The 6,673-nt window shown below is 36.4% G+C and overlaps 1 long non-coding RNA gene across 1 annotated transcript in view; it reads left to right on the top strand.

Moving 5' to 3' along the window:
* LOC120220536 overlaps window positions 1-6,429 on the top strand; it is a 29,439-nt gene extending 23,010 nt beyond the window's left edge. The window contains exon 3 of the long non-coding RNA XR_005525605.1: window positions 6,373-6,429. This is a non-coding gene — a long non-coding RNA (uncharacterized LOC120220536). The remainder of the gene's footprint in view (window positions 1-6,372) is intronic.
* The last annotated feature ends 244 nt before the right edge of the window (window positions 6,430-6,673 follow it).

Here is a 6,673-nt window from a genome sequence, read left to right as displayed (position 1 = left end):
GGGTCATAAGGGAGTTCTATTGTTAGTTTCCTGAGGAACCTCCACACTGTTTTCCAGAGGGGCTGTACCAGTTTACATTCCCACCAACAGTGCAGGAGGGTGCCCGTTTCTCCACATCCTCGCCAGCATCTAGAGTTCTCTGATTTGCTCATTTTAGCCACTCTAACTGGCGTGAGGTGGTAGAGGATATGAATTCTTGATGTGATCTCCAGAAACACCCCATTACCTCTGTGATCCTCACCACAGAAAACATGTAACCTCAGTCTAACCAGGAGATAAACATCTGACAAATACCAACTGAAGAATAATCTGCAAAATTTCTGATGAGTACACCTCAAAACTCTCAAGACCATCAAAAACAAGCCTGAGAAAATGTTACAGCCAAGGGGAGCCATAAGGAGGCATGATGACTAATTACATAGTAGTAAAAGTACATGAATCTGAGTCATACACTAATAAATTCTCTAACTTGTGAGACAGCTTGGACCTCATTGCTACAACATTCACAGTCACCATTAACATTAGGTGATGCCATTTCATATACTTCCACATGCTATGCAGGCTTAAGGATTAAATAGTAGATAGAGTGAACATTCAAGTTATTTTATTAAAATGGGATGAAAATACACAAACTGTTATTAATAAACATTCCATTTATTTGAATTAAACAAAGGGAAAGAAATAGAAAAAAAACAATCTGATGATCTTCAGAAAAATGTTTCTTTGTCATAGAAAAAGTTATTTGCAAAAGATCAAGCTAAGGTCAAGAATTTATGAAACCCATTATGGGTTGAATTGGTATGCTTTTTTTAATCTACATTTTTCAATTTTTTACAGTATTGATTTATTCTGGTTATAAATGGTGAGAGGTAAGGGTGCCTGGGTGGCTCAGTCGGTTAAGCGACTGACTTCGGCTCAGGTCATGATCTCATGGTTTGGTTGGTGGGTTCCAGCCCCGCACTGGGATCTGTGCTGATGGCAAGCTCAGGGCCTGGAGACTGCTTCGGATTCTATATCTCCCTCTCTCTCTGACCCTCCCCTGCTCATACTGTCTCTTAGAAATAAATAAAACATTAAAATTTTTTTCAAAATATAAAATAAATGGTGAGGTAATTAGCTGCAAGATAGAACTTATCAATAGACATATAACCATGACTACGTAAAATATCTGGGTAACTGATCCTTGTTCTGGTTCTAAGCCCTAAGTCAAGGAATGTACTTACATTAGGCTGTGTAAACCTGTAGCGGGTGATAAATAGAATCTAGGTTGATACTGCATATATGAAACGTCACCTTGTTACAGTATTTTGTATTATGTAAATTCTAAAATTGGTGAGAAGCACTTGGTACGGAGGAGATGATGCTGGCACATATCAACAAGCTTGAATGAACACTATTCCAGGCTTAGGCATATAAGCTAGTGTATACAAGGCAGGGCTAAGAGGGGGACTGAAAATGTCTGAAGTGACTCACACACAATTAGAAAATTATTATTGGCAACCTTTGTGAAGATTTGTGGGTGCAGAAGTTTGTCTTTCCATTGGCTCCAGAATATGTTGAGTTCTCCTCTCTGTCACTCTGATTTTGCTGACCTTGACATTCTTTGGATAAGTGAACCCTGGCTGTTTATCTAATTTGTGTGCTTTGTCTTTTCATCTTTTTGTTCCTACTTCTGACAGCCTAATAAAGTAGAAATACATCATAATACATCATAATATTCACACTTTCTTCTTTCTCATAAAGTTGTACAACTTACGTTATATTTTATTGTTACGGTATGGCATTCATCTCCACTTTGTAAACATAACAATGCTTATTTTTGGTTCCCTTTGTTAGCATCTTCGTTAATTTTATAGTTTGGTTCATTTGTTGATTGACTGGGTCTGGTGTTCAGGAATTTATTTTTCGCAGAGGGACAGTAGGTATTGTATTACCTGAGTAGTTTCATGTTTGATAAAATCTCTCACTTTTGTAACTGAGTAATAACAGGTCAGTGTCCAAGGAATCTTGGGCCCCTTTTAGTTTCTCTCAGAAATTTGTTCACATGGACTTTTTCTAAAGTTGAATGTTATGAAAGGAAGTCTCAAGTCATTTTTTTTCTTCCTGTAAAGGTCTTCATTTATCTTCCAGGATGACTGAAAATCGTTTCTTCATGCTGGGTATTTAATAATATAATTAGGATATGAGTCATTGTTAGCTGTACATGGAAAGCTTTTCCTGGAAAGTGGCATGCCACTCGGCCTGTAGATCATTCCTTCCTTCATTTCAGTCATTTTTTCCTGAACTGCATTATTGAGTAATTTCTGATTCTATTTGTTGAGTTCTCTGTTTCAGGAACATAAACTTTCTTAATAAAGTACTATCTGAATTGTACAGCTATGATCTTTTCTCACTGTGATTATTTCAGGATTTATTTCCGCATCAGATTTTTTTTTTCATTTTTTTTCTGTACAGTTCCTCCATTCCTGAATCTTTTTCACATCTTTTTTTTTTCCTTTTCTTCTTCTTTGTTTTTTTCTTCTTTATGTTTTTGGCACTCCACCTATTTTTTTTTAGCTTTGTAATTTTTAAAATCACATTTTTTTCTTCTCTTTTTTTTAGATAGAGCATGAGGGTGTGAGAGGGGAGAGGCAGAGGTGGGGAGAGAGAGAGAGAGAAGAGTCTCAAGCAGACTCCACTCTCATTGCAGAACCCGATGTGGGGCTCAGTTTCAAGCAGTATGAGATCAAGACCTGAGCCAAATTCGAGTCTCATGCTTAACTGAATGAGCCACCAGAGACCCCTTATTTTATTTTTTAAACTCTAATGTTTTGTGTCTTTTGTTTCTTAACTGATTGCATGTTCTTATCTACTTGTTCTATATGCCATGCTCTCCTTTATACCAAGATCAAAATTTTCATTTGCGTCAATTAGGGTTACACTAGATTTAATAATAAAGAAACCCCAAAATACAATTGCTCAAACTAGAGAGACTTTTTATTTCCCATTTACCTAACGGCTCAGGGTGGATGTCCCAGGTTGGTGGGTGGCAATCCATATGGGTATTCATAGTCTGGGGTTAATGAGGACTCTAGGTCTTCAACACACAGCTTTCAAGTTCATTGCAGACAAAAGTGGAAAACATAAGTATCCAGGGTCAGAGAGTTTCCCTTCAGCAAGAAAGGCACATATTCTAAATTTTCTTTTTAATGTTTTTTTTGTTTGTTGTTTTTTTTTTTTTTTTTTTTTTTTTTTTTTTTTGAGAGAGATTGAGCGCACAAGCAGAGGAGGGGCAGAGAGAGAGGGAGACAGAATTCGAAGCAGGCTCCAGGCTCTGAGCTGTCAGCAAAGCACAGAGCCTGACATGGGGCTCAAACTCACAAACCATGAGATCATGACATGAGTGGAAGTAGGATGCTTAACTGACTGAGCCACCCAGGTGCCCCCACATATTCTAACAATAGCAGTCAAACATATCTTTTATTCCTTTGCTTTCATTTTTTCTAGACTGAATAATTATTTTTTTATTCTAGTGTTTTTGTATATTTCATACATCATTTTACTTGAATGATATTTAGAGAAATTTGCCCTCATTTTCTCTTTGTACTGAAATATTTTGTTTAGTTTCCCCTTGACTTTCTTCTGAGACCTGTTTAGTTTCCTCTCTGAACTAACTTTTGGGGACATATTTTATATTCTAACCACATTTCTTAGCCACTTATGTCTGTAAGCAAGGGGGCCTGGGAAGGAAGTTAGAAACAACGCCATAAAGATCTAACTTTTTTTCCTTTGTCATATTTTGAGGTTTGTAGCATTAGATTGTTCCCTTTATTTTTTTGATAACTGCAAATATTTTTAACTTTTTTATTATACGTATATTTCACTGAGGAAAAGTAATATTTATTAGGCTTTGATAAGTTACCATGATCATTACCAGAAGCATTACTATAACTAGTTTTTACCATGTTTTCCTTTTTTTTTTTTTTGTATAGGCTGTGGCAGTTCACACTGTTAATGTGTTTGCCATTGTAGTGCAAACAATGTGTAAAACAGTGTCTGAGTAGTAAACTGTCATTGTTGCATACCTAAACCGATGGGAGATACATGAACAGTCATCAACTTGTAGATAGAAGTCCCTGTTTGGTGTTTTAAGGGAATTAAATGCCCACGGATTAAATGAAGTATGCCTGAGGCCTTTCAAATGATAGTGTAAAGAAATTCTCTACCCATCATCTGGCCTTCCAGTGGAAACAACCCTCCAGATGAATTTTATTTCCCACACTGTAAAAACAGCTGGAAATAATTTCTACCTTTAGTGGCATTTATTATTTGTTCTAGATGGGAGACAAAGTCCCTTAAAGGGAAATATAACTTACTTTATGCTTTGATTTCTCAAACTTCTAAAAGCAAAGAATTATTTTCGTGAATGAATGAACCATTCCTAATACTAAATACAAAGATTCATTAAACAGGAAAAAAAAAGTCCCTAGGTTTCTCTAAAATTTTGGTACAATCTGCTTCTATGTATAAGCTTACCTTTAAATATCAAAGTACAAATACAACTTAAAAATATTACTATTAGAAACACTCTTAAACATCAAAATGAAAGGAGGAAACTTGTAAAAATAGTTTCCTTTGGACTGACAGCAAACATGAAATCTTTAATTTAGAAAGTGAAGTCTCTGAGAAAGGACCCATAGTGAAACTGCAGCTTTAGTTACACATTGAGCAGCAATGCTGTGTCTGGAATACGAGCCCCAAACTTGGATTTATGATTGCCATGTGCAATGTATTCTTTATGTACCATTTTTTTTCTTTTTGCTCCGGTTTCATTTTTATAGACTGTCATGTACTATATATGAACTCATTTTTACACTAAACCCTTTGGCAAACTCACCTCAGTATTTAAGGAATTGCCTGTCTATTTGAGAACTTGGCTTGAAACAACAAAGGGGCAAGTGGTAGAAAGATGGCAAAAATCTGCTTTCTAGATCAACAGCCAATGAGCAGAAAATAGACATGTACACACAAGTTAGGCTGAGTGTCTAAAATAAGTTATGCTTAATTATAAACTCTGTAAATCTCTCATTTGCATTGAACCATAGGTTTTGTCAAGCTTTCTCGAGTCTGTGAGGCAAGCAGGGGATGGGGCTGCCCCCACTGAGGAAGGCCCATACCTCAGAACTGACTCTTTCTTTAGGAATTTTATCCACGACTTGTTGTGCATCCTTGATCATTTGCTCCTCTTTTGAATGTGACTTTTTCAAAGTGATGTTATTTCTGTCTCAGTGGCTTACTATAAATTGGGTTAACTTCTCTCTGAATTCCTTAGATTACGATCATACATGAGGGTGCTTACATGATAGACACATTTCTATCACCTGAAAGCTATTAGTTTCATAATAACATAATGCACTTGTACAAATATAACTTCAAATATGTAAAACTACCTATGGCACTCCTGTAGATATGTTCCTCTCACATCTTCTTCATCTCAAATGATGGAAATAGTTTCTTCTCTCTAATGACACTTTTAATCTATCCAAAAATTCTGATGGCTCTAGTTTCAATATATATCCAGAATCTGAATACTTACCATCACCCCAATATTGCCACCCTGGGCCAGCCCACCAAGAGCTCGTGGCTAGATTATCACATAGTGTCCTCTCTGGTCTCACTGCTCCAGTGCACAGAACAGCACCCTGTTATGTTTGAAAACATGGTTACCCTGTGTCACTCAGAAGGCCCTCTCACAAAGTAAAGGAATACAAGCTGCTTTTAGCTGTATATTATGATCATTAAAGGCTTTGTTCCGGTAAGGAAACGTTTAGACATTTGTCTAATAAATATACAGAGCATCATACAAAACACATGTTCTGTTTTTAAAGGCACTGCTGAAGAGGCAGACTAATCTGAATTCATATTCAATTTCTGCTATCAATTATCATCAATTATGACTTAAGAAATCTGATTAATATCTCCAAATATCAATATTCTGATATATAAAATGAGATCAAAACAATGTCAACATTTTATAGGACTATGACAATGTATAAGATTGGTATATCAGAGTCTAACCTGGATGAAAGAAACCACCTAACATGTTTATAACAAGGTATTTAATTCTGGAAATTAGTTACAAAGGTAATACAGATTTGGGGAAATCTTAAAAGAGACTATGACCTAACCCAGAGATTAGCAAAAGTGGGAAGTTACTGCCACCCTTAAATTGGAGGACTAAATGTTGGTACTAATAGGGACCAGAGTCATTCTTTCAAAGCTGAAAATACAGTGGGTGAGATATAAGCTTAAACAGAAAATACTGCCCAACAAAGATGAAGGTGAGAATAACCTGTCATTTCCCTTCTCACTACACTCCAAAAATCCCACCAGTGTCTCCACCATCCAACGCAGCCAGAAGCCAACTGACAGTGGTCCTGGGAAATGTATGAAGAGGTGAGTCTTTCTCATAAAGAATGGAACATGGGAAGTGGAACAAGATTAGGAGCAATCGGTCCCAAGACTAGCATGGTCTATCACCAAAGATTTTTAAATTGGCTATGTAGTCTAGAGGATACTTAAATGTTCATGCAAAGCACCAGCTTTAAGTTGCCATGGCATATAGGATACATTATACAGGAGGATAGAGGAAAGTTGTTTTTATGGGCTGGGGTTTATAGATGCCAAAATTAAC

Source organism: Hyaena hyaena, unplaced genomic scaffold, assembly GCF_003009895.1.
Source record: "Hyaena hyaena isolate Hyena2069 unplaced genomic scaffold, ASM300989v1 scaffold_706, whole genome shotgun sequence".
Taxonomy (NCBI): domain Eukaryota; kingdom Metazoa; phylum Chordata; class Mammalia; order Carnivora; family Hyaenidae; genus Hyaena; species Hyaena hyaena.
This window is presented reverse-complemented; position numbering and strand designations above follow the sequence as displayed.